Below are 15489 nucleotides of genomic sequence, written 5' to 3' on the forward strand. Positions count from 1 at the left end.
CAGGATTGCCAAAACACCTGTGGGTTTGATTATGACCCATGGAGCAAATTACCAACCTTAGATGAAATCAGCAAGCCACAACAGTTTAGGTAGAATAATAGTGAAGTTATCACAGGGTGGAAAAGTAGATTTTGAGGTTTTTAGAATGGGGGTTCAGGAGGCAAGATGGAGGGATGTGGGCGTGTCCAGCCTTTCTCCTTCTTCTTCTTGGCCTCCATCTTCTGCTGTGATGTTGGCACTTACAGAGTGGTTTAGAGTAGAAGCTCAGTGTCTAACATAGGTGATAGGTATTGGAAAGTAATTGTAAACATTGTACACGGAGTTTTTAGTATAAAGACATAACACTGCCCTGGGGGCAGGCAGAGTGCCTGGAACTGTCCTGCTGGATGGACCTTGGCAGGGCAGGAGAAAATTTTTTATAGATAAGTTACAATAAACAACCTTGAGACCAAGAAATGAAGAGCTTCAACTCATTCTTCAAGCGCCCAGGCTGGGAAAAGAGACTTTTAACAACCTCAGGGTCACAGCGACCCAAAAGATCCTGAGACTCACTCATCTCTTCTCTGACCTCTTCCTTCATCTTCAAGGAACTCACCAAGAACTCCTCACCCATCTCTGCAGCAAGCCATGCTTCAGGGTGACCAGCAGCATCCAGGGTGTCCCCATCCCTGAGTGCCTGCTGCCTCCTGGGGCTCTTTTCCTCAGCCCTGTTAAAACCCAAGCACACCTGTGCAGCTGGGAATCTCTCACTGCCCTCCGTGACCACCCTGCAAGCTCTCCAGGGCATCCTCCTCCAGGCCATGGGAGCCTTCTCCTCTGGGGCAGAGAATGGTTTCTGCAGATGGGAGGCACAACCTCAGGAACAAGTCAAGCCAGCTTGTGACTCCATTCAACCAAGCAAAATAATATCCTACACCTGTCCTCTGAGGATTTTGTAACAAAGCTTCCAAGCCTTGAATCACAGACCACATTCCCATTCCTTGCCTTCACATTATTAAGCCAGGATTTCAGCTCCAAGGAACAGACTCCAAGATTCTCAGAGCAGAGTATTCTATTAATTTGAATTGGAACTAGTTGAGGTAAATTGATTTTTTTAATGTGTTTATCCTCTATGGGGGCTTTTTTTTTTTCCTTCTTAAATGCTGATTTGCTGAAACTGTGCCTATCCAATACTCATTACTGAAATGCATGGAAAGCTGCCAAAAGAAGCAATGCCTTCTGGACTAAACAAGGGATTTATTACTGAGAAACCACAGCACCGGGTAAAAATCCATCACAAACTTATTGATTTAAACTGATTGTAAGTAATCACACACAATTTATATTAAGTGAAACATACTGCCATCTAATTTAGAGTAAGTGAATGGAATGCTACTACTCTGAATTCTGTTTAAATGCAAACTCTAATTGATACCCACATATAAATAATTGAGACTTTCAGAAAACATGAATTAAATATTTCGTTATCTCTGTTTATTACGTATCAATAGATCATTTTTACCTATTTAAGACATGGTTAGACAGCAATTATTATATTTCAGCAGAGACTTACATATAAGCCTCAAGGCAAGTTCAATAGAATGGGACAGGAGCAGTGTGGAGAAAGGGACTTGATGTGTGGGATGCAGTTTAAATAACCTCAACTTGCTTTTAATAAAGGAACCTCAAACTCTGCCTACCTTCCACCCCAAATGTGATGAAATCAAGTCGTGCATTTTACTCAAACATGGTTCTCTCATCTCCAGAGGAAGCATCTTGGGATGAAAATTGTAAGGCACAAGTTCTCACTGCAGCACCACATCCTCCCTTCAAGATCCCATTCAGGGAATTGTGCTTGTCAGCCCCTCTGATATGTCCCACAATTGGAACCCAATCCTCAGCAGTATTAGGCAGCCCCATAGCCAATTTTGTTTCTAAATAAAAAGTTTGAAGGTATTTGCTGTTCTTTTCGATGGTCAGTGTGTAAACACTGTCAGGAATTTTAAAAAAAATTAAATCTTGATCAGAATGCTCTCTCTTGTACTCAGCTAGCTATTAGCATTTAAGGATGTAAGAACATATTTTTTTATTAACAAAACCAATTGTTTATAGCAGGAACACACAAGTGTGCCACACTTTCAACAGTCTCTTGGCTCCATGGCTTCTGAAGACCAGAAGCCCACCACAAACCTTTTCCTATGGCAATTCCTCTTGGTAATTTTTAGTCACAGACTAATGCATAATTTCTCAGCAGGATCACTTTGTGCCAGATCATAACATGAACACCTCAGAAGATTCATCCCAAACATTCCTGGTGCAGGTTGGGTTCAGCCAGCTCCTCTCAGCTGCCCCTTTGCAGGGAGGTGCATTACAAGGCAATGTGAATTAAAGCAGGAATAAGGTGTTCTGATGCTTTTTAGAAACTTGAATTTTTTTTTAATATTGCTCTAACATATGCTGCACTTGTGAGTTGGTACCTAGTCCTGCAATGAACTGCATGCAGGTGGAACAGTTGCCCATAACTGGCCTCATTACAACTTAATTAGGTCCATTTGCAGAGTGCATTGCAAGACTGGGCCCTTAGGAATTTCTTATGCTCCTGGAGCTTATTAAATTGCTGGATATCCTCCTCAAGCTCTTCATTGAAACCATAATTTAGCCCTATTTACCTGGTTAGCACAAGCCACCTGGTAGCTGTTATTTTTGCTCAACCAGACACTTCCGTATCTACAGAACTTTCCCCATTTTTATAATAATCTGGCTTTTAACACCATTTCCCTGATCAAACACTGACAAACACTCTCTGCTTGTTAGCTGCTCTGAGATGAAGTAACAGACCCCTGTCATGCTGTGTTGGACAGTGCTAAATTGTACCAGAGCACATCCATGTCTCTCAGGTAGCTGCCAAGCAGGACTTGATTCTATAGAAGCTGCTATCAGAAACAAACCCTAATTTGAAGTTTTTTAAAACAAAGTTACCCACTGCAAACAGCTTTCAGCAGAGGCTTTTTGTCTCATGATGTGGACATGTCCAGGCCATAATGAGCCTGTTTTAACCAGCTCAGGAACACCTGACTGACACTTCCACCCCAGTGTACCTCCATGGGGTGCAGGCAGCTGGGCTGGGATGAGGTGCTTGCTTATCTGGCAGTGTTTACTCCATTAAACAAGAGAATCTGAATGTCATCGACATCTTTTCATAAAAATCCTTTCTTTAGGATTTTTCCTTCTGGGAAGCTGAGGCCCCAGAAAAAGAATGCAAACAATGGTTATCTGCTGCTGTGGAATGCAACAGGTGCACCTGGGATTGGCCCATGTTGGATGTGTACAATTAATGGCCAATCCAGGACCGAGCTCTCTCTGGGACAGAATCAGAGAGAGCTCCTTTGTTATTCATTTCCTTTTCTGTTCTTAGCTTAGCTAGCTTCTGAGAACTTTCCTTCTATTCTTTGTAGTATAGTCATAATGTAATATATATATCATAATAAATCAAGCCTTCTGAACATGAGGTCAACATTCTCATCTCTCTCTTCACCCTGAAGACCCTTGCAAACGCTGTAACATCTGAATATCTTCTGAATCACAGAATGCCCCATGTTGGAAGGGACCCATGAGCATGACCCAACTCCCTGCTCCTTGCAGCACTGCCGAAAACTAAACCTCCCAGACATGTCCTCCATGGCTTCCTGAGCACTGGCAGGCTTGGTGCCATGGGCACTTCCCTGGGAAACCTGTTCCAGGGACCAAGCACCCCTCAGCAGAGCCCTTCCCAATGTCCAGTTTCCACTTCCTCGTGTCCCATTGGGGTCACCAGAGCAGGACCAGCACCTCCCCTCCACTGACCCCCAAGGTGGGTGCAGCCTGCCCACAGAGCCCCCTCAGCCTTCTGTCACAGACATCTTTTATGAAAAATCCTTTCCTTAGGATTTTTTCTCCTGAGAAGCTGGGAAGCCTCAGGAACAAAATGTAAACAATGGTTATCTGCTGCTGTGGAATGCAACAGGTGCATCTGTGATTGGTCTCCTGGGGTTGTTTCTAATTAATGGCCAATCACAGTCAGCTGGCTCGGACAGAGAGTCCAAGACAGAGCCTTTGTTATCATTCTTTTCTATTCTTAGCTTAGCCAGCCTTCTGAGATGAAACCTTTTCTTCTATTCCTTTTAGTGTAGTTTTAATGTAATATATATCATAAAATAATAAATCAAGCCTTCTGAAACATGGAGTCAACATTCTTGTCTCTTCCCTCATCCAAAGACCCCTGTGACCACCGTCACAGCCTTCTCCTGTCCAGGCTGACCAAGACAAGTGACCTCAGCTGCTCCTTTTAAGTCTTGCCCTAAATATTTTTTATTCCCATCTCAAGAGCCTTGCACTAATGTCTGGAGACAGTCCCAGATTGAGCACACATTTATGTGCAGTCCCTGAGCCATGCACAGCCCAGGGCTGGGCCTCCCAAAACCTGCTGTCAGCTCCTTCAAAGAAGTGAGAGGAACTAGTTAGAGTCGTAAGTATGAATCATATTAATCATTTCTCTGAGGTGTAAGGTTATTTCTTTATTAATAAATGGAAGAAAAACCTCAGTCAGAGATAAACTATCACAAGGGAAGGAAGTGGAAAAGGCTTGTTTTCTCAAGGAATGGCTAATGTTGAGCAGGTACAACTAGGAGTTTTTCTGCTGTGTTTCCCCCACCCTTCTCAGCACTCTAGCTGTTTCTACCCAAGCTCTTAAGGAAATAACCAAATTTTCAGCCAATGTAATGTCAAATAGCACAAAAAATCCCTCAATCCCTCACAATCACATCTTGTATTGGCATCCCTGTGACAGCATCCACACACCCCTCATGTCTACAGCCTGTTAATTTCTGATGGTTGTCCTCTCCTCGCTTAAGCTGCAGCTTTGGATCTCGAGAAAGTGAAATATTGACACTGAAAGTGAAAGAGAAATTCGTCTGTGTGATGAGCAGTGATTTGGCATAGAAGCTGTCAAACCATGGCAGTGTTTCACAACTGCCACAGAAAATGAAAATGTTCTTTAAAACCCTGTGACAATTGCAAAGTGAGACAGAAAATGAAGCTGCAGCCCCTGTGTGTGAGCATCAACCTCTGCTCTGGACTGCACTGCCAGTCTGAGTGGGAACAAGCCCTGAGAATCAACAGCACAAAGGGACAGCAGAATACTGTGCCTTCCCATCTCCCCTGAGCCCAAAGAAATCATTGCTGGAGTCCTATTTTGGAGCAAACAGAACTGCCAGGACCCCAAGGAGCTCCTTGCAAAGGATCAGCCTTGGTGGTCCCTCAGCCCCACCTGACCTGGGGCAGGTGGCTGGAGCCCCCCACAAGAAGAGGCCACCCAAGACAAGCAAAGCCAGATGAGGCTGGAGAGAGTCTCAGCTCATTTGAAAATCCACTGACCAGCCCAGGGCACAATTCCAGGCTTTTAGAGAATGCAGTTGACATAACAAACATGCTTTTTCAGGAATCAAAATAAAGCTGATGCACACAAAGCTTCAAACTCTGCAGAATCCATAAGTACTTGAACTTGCTCACCTGACTGTCAAACAGCAAACCCCTTTCTTTACAAACAGGATCTACACAGATTCTGTCTTGCCACAATTCCTGAAAAGCTGCTGATAATTTCAGTGATTCAAACCTTGCCTCACTTCAAGCATTTCTGGACTTTATGAAAGCTCAAGACTTATATACTTTAGACACCTGGAGATTTTCACAGATCACCAGGGAACTTGAGTGTTGAGCTCATGCCAGAAGTTTGAACGTTTGAGGAGTGAGCAGAGGCAAACAAATATTTGAGTTATTTAGGCTCCCCCAAAGGTACCACAGCCAAGCACTCAAGTGACTCAGTACTTGCAGAAACACAAGGTTTGGGAGGTCACTTGTGTCAGCATGGAGCAGATATTAAGAGATTTGGGAACATCATCCAACACCTTTACCTCAGCCTTCAGTGCTTAGCAAAGCACACCAGGCCTGCAGGGAAAAGCCTGATTAGCCTCAGGGCTTTTAATCACTGCTGTGATTTATATGAAGTCCAAGTGCAAAGGTGGGGCATGAGGGGCATTTAGCAGAGTTGCTATGAGGCCAGAGAAAATATGAGATTACATTGAGATGGAAGATTGGTATTATCAAATCAATACTGTACAATAAATGTAGCAAATGAGTTAATCCAATTAGCTGAGTGGAGCAAGATCAATGTGCTGGTAGAACAGAAAGATTGCAAGAGGCTAAAATTAAATGTACCCAAGAGAGAGGAGCAATGAAAACAATCCTCTAAAACAATGGGCTTTGGTGGCTGTGTAAGTTTGAAAACTGCACCTGAGCACAGATGTCATCTTGGAATTTTTGGAGCATTTATCCCAGAGAATGAACTGGGACAGGTTTCTCCACAAAATTCTGCTTGTTAAACTGTTTGCTAAATACCTTTGCACTGTAATTCACTGACAAGGAATAAAACCATCCCTGTAACACTGTAGCTACTTGCAAGAGCTTATTAACTGTCCTCAGTGAATACTGCAGCAGTCAGATTGAGCAGGGAGCTGTGGAAATAACAGGGAGGAGGAGGCAGCCATGGTAAGAAGGACTCACAGTGAGGAGAAACAGGAATTTTGGGCAGTTCCCAACACTGCAAGGGAAGATCTGAGCTCACATCCCATCAGCCCATGGCCATGTGTGCACAGCACACACAAGGAACAGCAGAGCAGCCTGCTAAGCAATAATTCCAGGTTAGCACAGAGGGAAAGGAAAACTCTCCCTGAATGGTTAAGGGGAAGCTCATGAAGACTGATTTATGCATGCATGTATTAAAATTCTCTCTGCACTGAGCATTTCAGAATTGAAGTTTCACATGCAGCTTGAAGGCAAGGCAGAAGCCAAAATGTTGGGAAGAAGACCATCTCTTCAGAGGATTAGGAATTAACTTAACTGCACATTAGAGATAAAATAGTGGAGCGCTTGTCTTTATTCTCAATAACAAACCATAAGGCATTAAGCTACAAAGCACGATTAACTCCTTTCAACTCCTCACCACTACTGCTGAGACAGCAATGTGGCACTTGCACAGAAACACTAAAAAATGCAGTGATTAGGTTAATTTTAAGTGAATTTAGGGCAGGCAAAAATGCTCCAGTGCAACCCAGGAGGGATAAGTCTTTGTTGCCTAAGCACCTGCAGTGTTAGAATGAATTCCTCAAACCCTAAAATCATTCATGGTTTGAAGTGACCAGCTCTGGGGCTGGGCATGTCACTCTGCATCCCTCCTCTCCTTCCTAACTCCTGAATCACCTGGGTACCTAAAATACCAGCCCTGCAGTGGTGTCAGCCAGGCTGGTGACAAGGATGGACTTGGGGAACCACAGGTGAGAGCTCATCCCCTCCTCCTCTAGCAGCTCCATACAGTCTGGAAGAGTCTGGAGCTTCATGTTTCTCTGTTTGGGTTGCCTGTTTATAAACTGCTCTTAGAGACATGACAAAATCCCAAACCAAACAACCAAACAATATTTTGTGAGATACAGGGATACTAAAAAAACAGGCCACTTTGGCCATTAAACAATCAGCTCAACACATACAAGGTATCAGCAAAGCCCATGACTACCTGACTCTGTGGAATAAAAACACTCTCCACAAGACGGACAAAGCTCTGTCCTGCAGTGTACCAGCAAGCCTTCAACTACTCTCTAGATCCAGTGAAATACTAAATTTAGTATCCTGGTCTGATTTAGGACAGCTGGAAGAAGAAAAGGAACAGAGCAAACTTCCCAGCCCCCCTCCCTCCAAGCCAGTTCAGGCCTGGTGTTCAGAAGCCTAAGAGCAAACACCTGCACACTTCCTCCCCTACCACCACCTTCCACCTGTGGGAGAAGCTCACCTGAAAGCTATTGGTTTTATCATCCATCAAATCCTACCCTAAAGTTCTTCTTCACTGCCTGAAAAAACTACAACCCTTAAACCACTGAAAAAGTTGGTTGGCATAGAAGCTGTCAAACCATGGCGGTGTTTCACAACTGCCATAGAATAATGAAAATGTTCTTTAAAACCATCAAATCCTACCCTAAAGTGCTTATTTAAAGTGCTCATGAAAAAACTCTGGCATCAGAGCCCATCCTGTTACAACACAGCTGTAGCCTTGTTTTTGCACAGTTTTGGCTGCTCCATACCTGGGCCACCTTTTCCTGCATTACAGAACCTGACACAGCTGATAGACCCAAACCAAAGCAAACCTGAACAATGCAACAGCTCCACAGGGACAGCTGAGGTCACCATGGCACAACCTGCAGCTGCTGCCTTGGGGTGAGGCAGCAATTCCCCCTCACTCCCATTCTGGCAGCTCTGTGAGATCCTAGGCACAGCATCAAACCCTTTGAGCCACATATGATGTGCTACCTGTGCTGGAGGACAACCCCCCAGGCACACAGGGACAGCTCAGGAGCTGGGGCTCTGTGGTGGCCTTTAGGCTTGGCCCAAAGCAGAGCTGAGTGCCACACAAACACATTCTGTGTGCCAGGCTGGGCCCTGAGGTGTTTGCCACCAAAGCACGCAAGGCAGAGTTAGAGCTGATGAAAATTTTCCAGGAACACATTGGAAAAAGGCAATGAATCAAAATGAAAATGCTTCCTGGAATGTACTCTCTCCCAACAACAGGGGCCAGTTCCCCATAGACTCTCAGGCGGCAGGGATTTCACAACATCACAGGCAGAGCAGACACATAAATCACCTGAAGGGCTTTGGGTTTAACTCTGCAGCACCAGCCTTAGGAAAGTTGTGTCTACTGAAGCTGGCAGAACTTTCAAATTCAAGGTCTGTGCACCCTTCAGGGAAAACATGAGAAGGGAGCCTTTGGTCATAATTCAAAGGAAAATACTCTCAGTAGAAACTTCTCTGGGATCCTCTGGTCTGATAGATGTCAGCATTTTGGGAACCTGAAAGTCTGGTTACTGCAAAGACCCAGTTCTTGACTTAGCAGTCCAGGGAGGCTTGGCTTGCTCTGGAATAGACTCAGGGAAACTCCACAGAGAGCTTGAACTCTGCTTCCTGAAGCTGGTATGGTCCCAGCTCTGCTTGTCCTGTTGGCAAACAACCTCAGACTGTGGCTGTGCATTAGAAACTATCACCTCACTGTGGGTAAACATTTCAAAATTACATTTCCTGTTTTGTCTTTAAAAGTTATCAGGAGAATATCATTCTCCAGCCACAAGAGTGACATTTCCTGTTTACTGTTTTCATAGATCTATAGGATGGAGATTCAATGGATAATACACATGAGGAAATCTGGATAATTTGGCTCATTTTGGTACTGGAAAGGCAATGCAAATCTGAGTCTCTTACTGACCTGCAAAGGCAAATTTGGGCATCACAACCCCAAAGTGGTGCCCTTGGCAGACAGCCTGTTCAGCTTTACTGAATCAATCAAAGTAGATGATTTTGCCCTAACTTTTCCCAAAACATATCTAATAAACTTTTCCATACCTGTGACAAATTCAGGAACTCCTAAGATTTCTCTGATGTTCACCAGTGAGAAAGTTTATTATTACCTTCAACAGGTTTTCAGCTACCTACAGGAAAAAAAGATTCACACATAATCATCAGCCTCTGTCTTTGAAACATTTGCAGGTTCAAAAATTCACACTAAAACCTTTTTTTCATTTTACAACTGAGTTCCCATTAATTTCCTTTTTAGATCTTCTGTTCATCTCCAACTTAGGGAACCTGGGTCCCTTCCTCCAAAGCATAAACATCCCCACACAAAATCCTTCCCTGGCCTAAAGTTATGGCACTGGTTTTTCACACATCAGATATTACACAGGTGCTAGCTCATCCAAAAGCATCTTTTGGGTGGCTTTTCTTTGCCAATAGAAAAGCCATCCAAAGAATCCACCTGAACTTCCTGAAGACAGCCACATGCCAAAAAGACCATATAACAGCAAACCAATCTTCCTCTGTAGAGCCAAAACTCCAATCTAGTATTCTAGATAAAAGAAAACCCTACAATTTTAAACTTCATCATCACACTTTGTCCCCACCAATACATATTTGTGAGGGCCTTTTGCTATCTCGATGAGTTAAGTGTGAAGTTTGCCTGATGGGATACATTTAAAATGAAAATCAAAAGCATGAATCACCAAGCATAGTGCTGCAGAGCTGTCTTCTTCTTTTTCTGCTGGATTCTCAGGTTTGGCAAAGTGCTGAGCTCACACACCAGAATGTTGCAGGCATTTGTGTGCATGGTATATTAAAAGGAAAAGTCAAGGGCATTCCTGCTTTAGCCCTTCAGTGACAGGGAAATTCAGTTCTGTACATTTGGGGAGAAGGTTGTCAAAGGGACATGCACAAAAACAAAGCCCAGTTTGATCCCACACTAGTCCAGATGTCAGAATTTTGCAGAAACTCATGTAAATGATCAATTAGGCAGAGATCCACCTACTCTATGTGAAATTTACTAGAAATAGACTGTTCTCTGTTTCATCAAGTAGTCATGGGACTATTCAGAGCAAAGTTTGCTAAGCTAAAGCTGCAGAGGCAGGGAACAAGCTGACAGAGTTTAGAATTAGCAGTGATATAGAGCATTCATTACAGGATAATTCTTAAAATCCGAGGTCCACTTTGATTGTAATCCCTCCAAATTCAAGATAAAACTAAGTAATCTCCAAAATAGATTTACTACATTGCTAATGAGCATTAGAAATTGTAACTGGGGGAAAAAAAGAAACAACCAAAAAGACCATGATGAAACCTCTCATATAGAATTCCTAATAATAGATGTTAAAAGTTCTTTACAAGAGGCAAAGGGGGAGAGTCTTATCAAAAGGAAAAAAACCAAAGTTACAGGTTCTCAATAGTCCTCTTAAGACAGAAACAGATCTCAAACTGGTCCTTTGCTTTGAAATCAAATTTTAAAACATGCAATCATCTGAATAAACACACTAGAGAACAATATACAATTTACCTGCTCACAACTGGTGTGAGAACAAATTTTATGTCTAATTCCACACAGTCTGGCTGTATCCCTGTGATCCCAGAGCTCACAAGTTCCACTATCACAGTAAATGTACACAGCAATGGGACACACACAGTTTCCTGTTCAAAAACACTGGAGGTCCTGGTTCTTCCACCCCAGGTGGAGAATGCAGCCCATCCTGGGTCAGAAATGAGTGACCACTGCCTGTCCCTGCTGTGCTGCTGTCCATCCTGCCCCACAAGCTGCCTCAGTCCATGTCACAGAATTACAGGATGTATTGAGTTGGAAGGGTCTCATCAGGATCATCCAGTCCAGCTCCTACAGCAAAGAGTCAAAAACCAGTTACCCTGTGGCTTCAAATATAATTCTTTTGTTACAAACAGCTAGGCTTTAATATGCACTCAGAATCTGCTGAGCTGGAAGGGACCCACAGGGATCAGAGCCCAACTCCTGCCCTGCCCTGCACCATCCCCAAGAGTCACTCCATGCCTAGGAGTATTGTCCAAATGTGTCAGGATGGTGTTTACGAAAAAAACCTTTTTCAACTCAAACCTGTCTAACAAAAGACAACTTATGTGAAGAAATAAACCACCAAATATCAAATATTTCCCTTATACCCCAGCATGTTTCTTTCTTTTAAAGTCAAAAGTGTGAAATTACACAGGTTATTGGTGAAGAAGGCAACAAGGTGAATGTGGGTGACAAAAATTTCAAAAGGAGAGGATTTGTAGGGGGTTTCCTTCCCTTTCCCTAAACGAGCCTTTTCCCTTTCTTTAATTCTTACTTTTAACCAGATTTATGTGGACTTGCAGCCCACCATAGTGACCTTTGCAGGTTGTTCTGCTGCTGTCTCCAGTTTGTCCTTCTGAGGGCTGAGGGCACCAGGACCAAAGCCCGGGGCCATCGTTCAGAGGTTCTGTCAGTGAAAGAACCGCGTTTGATGACTCATTTTATGGCAAATAAACGAACCCATGTAAACCCCAGCCTGTCGCACCTGCTCCTTTTCCCACTTCATTTTCCCATCACCTCAGGCGACACATGAACTTACAGGCGGTGTGGTTTTTTCCAGCCTGTGCTTCAACTTGCTGCCTTTCCCAAGCTGTTTCTCAAGATGCCTTTATCAAAATGAATGCCAGCCTGACTCCCACCCGAGCACCGCGCGGCTCTGACACAGGGAGATGCCGAGAGCTGTGGAGAGCTCGAGGCAGGGCAGGAGAGCTCCTAGCAGGGCAGGCAGGATCCATCCGAGGGCCGAACCCGCCCGCTCGCCCCCACAGCCGCTTTCCCAGCCCGCGGTCCCCCTCTAGCGCCTCAGCGCGCCGCCGCGCCGCCATCTTGGGCGGCCTTTCCCTCTCCCACACCGCCCTCTGCAGCTCCATCGCGGGCCGTGCCGAGTAGAAAAAACATTAAATAGTATAATATCGTGTAAAAAGTCCTTACTTATATTAGCAGAGCACTATTCCGATCATCCAGGACAGACTGCGCAGCGCAGATCCTCGGTGTTCCCCAACACACCCAACACCTCACAGGCCTGGCTGCCTCAGCAGCAGCACAGGGTCTCTTGTGTGCATCTGACAAAAATCTCTCATTTTATTCCACAAAAATGCCAGATTCAGGCGGTATCAAATTGCACTAAAGATGCTCCACCAGTTCCAGCATCAGCCGTGTTTTGGTCCAGTATGGGACAGGTGCCCCAGAGAGAAGGGCTGGCCCACACAGGCACCAACACCTGCCTGCCCTGGCTGTATTTTGTTAAAGAGATTCTTCAAAGCCACAGATTAGTACATTGCTGTAGTAGTCAGTGATGTATTTACTGCTGCAAAGCTCCAGATGCTCTGTAAGCCACAATAATACAGTTAAGTGGAAAATGAGTCATTTAAAACCATAATGACTATCATAGCATGACTCCACTGACAACGAGCCCCAGCGATAACGCTGTGAGGTGGATGAGACATGTTCACCAAGGCTGTCAGTCACAGGATCACAGAACCACACAACCACAGGATCACAGAACCACGGGATCACAGAACCACAGAGCCACAGAATCACAGAACCACAGAGCCACAGAACCACAGAGCCACAGAACCACAGAGCCACAGAATCACAGAATCACAGAACCACAGAATCACAGAATCACAGGACCACAGAATCACAGAACCACAAAGCCACAGAACCACAGAACCATAGAATCCCAGAATCCAGAACCACAGAATCACAGGATCACACAATCACAGAATTGACTAGCTTGGAAAAGACCTTTGAGATCATTGACCTCAACCTATGACCTGACACCACCTTGTCATCCAGATCATGGCACTAAGTGCCACATCCAGTCTTTTCTTAAACACTTCCAGGGATGGTGACCCCACTGCCTCTCTGGTCAGGCCGTTCCAATGCCCAGTCACTCGTTCTGTGAGGCTCTGCCTTGGGGGCAGGTGCTGCTACCAGGAGTCTTCCCAGTATCGGGGTGCTGAGGTGCCCCTGCCCTCTCTGGGGTGTGCAGGTGTGAGCCCCCATCAGCACAGTTCCCCACCTCACTGCAGCTCAGATCATGGAAAGCAATGTTCTTACCCACTGCTGTTCCTCCCAGGAGAGCAGTGCTGGTCTCCAGGTTCGGGCTGTGAGGAGGCAGAGCTCAGTTCTCCTCCGAGCAGCCCCAAGTTCATACCACAGTGCCCTGGGACCAGCTGGGGACTGGCTCCTCTCAGACACCCAGCTGGGGCCCTGCAGGCACAGCACTGTCCAGCACTTGCTGTGGGCAGTGTGGGCATGGCTGGTGTGAGGAGGGAGAGGAAGGCTCCACCAGCCCCCCTCCTCTGGCCAGACAGCAGCTGGAGTGATGTGGGCCATGCTCTGCTGTTCCTCAGACCACGCATCCCTCATCCCTCTGAGAGGCAGGAGAGCAGCACCAGGGAAGGGCTGGCTCTCCTTTCACATGGCAAGGGCAGTGAGGGTAGAAAAAAAAAAAAAAAACCAACAGAGCCAAGCTTTCTGCTGATATGGTGCAGACAGCTCTGGTGATTTTCAATAAACCATTTTAATCTATGTCCTTAGAAAACCTGGCATGAATTTCTTTCCCCATCTCCAAATGAAGCAATTATCTCGCTTAGTCCTTGGCTACTCCTTTCAAAAGCCAGGTAATGGGGAAAACAGACAGATGTGCTGAGACTTTGAGGAGGTCATAGAATAGAATCATAAAATCTCCTGAGTTGGAAGGGACCCACAAGGATCATTGAGTCCAGCTCCTTGAGCTGACACACAGTAACTCATTCTGTGTCTACTGTTCGTACTAGAGAAGCATCTTTTATTCCCCTAACACGAGCACAATGTGCTTTGTTGCTGGTCTGTAGCAGCATGCAATTTAAACCTCACTCTCCAAAACACAATTGCCTCCATCGAGCGGAATGCTCTGGGTACGGAGCACTTCTAGTCCCTTGTATTAAATGTGACAAAGTAAGGTCACTCCTCAGTTAGCCTGAGCAGCGTCTGCCACTGCACCGCTGGGATTTCTGTCACTCAAGCAGGGGAACACGAGAGCTCCTCACAGAGCAGACTCTCATAAAAACAATTTACAGCTACATTCACCTTGCCCAGAACAGCAGAGCTATCCCCTCTTGCAGCACAGCCTACGCGTGTTTCAGGCTCTCTAACCACCCTCTTGCGGTACCACTGCAGAACAACATCTTTTTCTAACAGGCTAAACCAAATCCAGTTCTGCTTCACTCTTCTAGGATTAATGGAGACAAAACTTTCCTTTTGGCTGGCAATAACTGGACATTGTTTGATACCTCTCCCTCTTTTTTAAAATCAAATTAACCCCAAACACACCATGGTGACCCCAAATATACTGAGGCCCCAAAACAAGGACTACTGAAAATCCTTAGAAGTTTATGCTTGCATTTTTAGTTGTCTGTAAAAGAAAAAATGAAAAAAATCCCAAGCTTTTGATGCTAATGGAATTTTTGCTGCATAAAACAAACCCACACAATGAAACTGATTAAATGGAAACTATTAAAGGGCTTTGAAGATGCAAAGCAAAAGATACATTTAATAAACATATTGTGTACTTGATAGGTGACATCTTTATGCAATGAACTGATTCAATTCTTGCTTAATTATCTTGTCTTGAAACAAAGATGATTGTCCTGGGGGTGGATGGCTCAGTTCCTAGGGCTAAATTCAAGTTTTTCAGTAGAGAAACATAAATTCAACCAAGAAAAATGCTGCACTCAGAGTGAGTTTCAGTACTGATGATCAGTATGATGATCAAAAGCCACATTAGGTGGTAAAATACAGCAAATCTGCCCTTAGTAACAGAATGACCACAGCCCTTATCAGCTTGGGTCAATACTTGGAACTACTTATCAATAAATAGATAAAGCTCATTCCTTCACGGGTAACTTTAGCAGTCTGAGCAGCCACAATTTGTTGATATGGAGGGTTAAAAGTACTTTCTAGAACCAAAGGAGGAACTCAGAAATTCCTCATCTCCTGCCACCCTTGACTCTGCAATTTGCCTGATTTGGGCTTTCTCTGTTCCCCAGTGA

Source organism: Melozone crissalis, unplaced genomic scaffold (assembly GCF_028551555.1).
Source record: "Melozone crissalis strain CALT ecotype California unplaced genomic scaffold, PUWL_Pcris_2 ptg000057l_1, whole genome shotgun sequence".
In the NCBI taxonomy this organism is placed as follows: domain Eukaryota; kingdom Metazoa; phylum Chordata; class Aves; order Passeriformes; family Passerellidae; genus Melozone; species Melozone crissalis.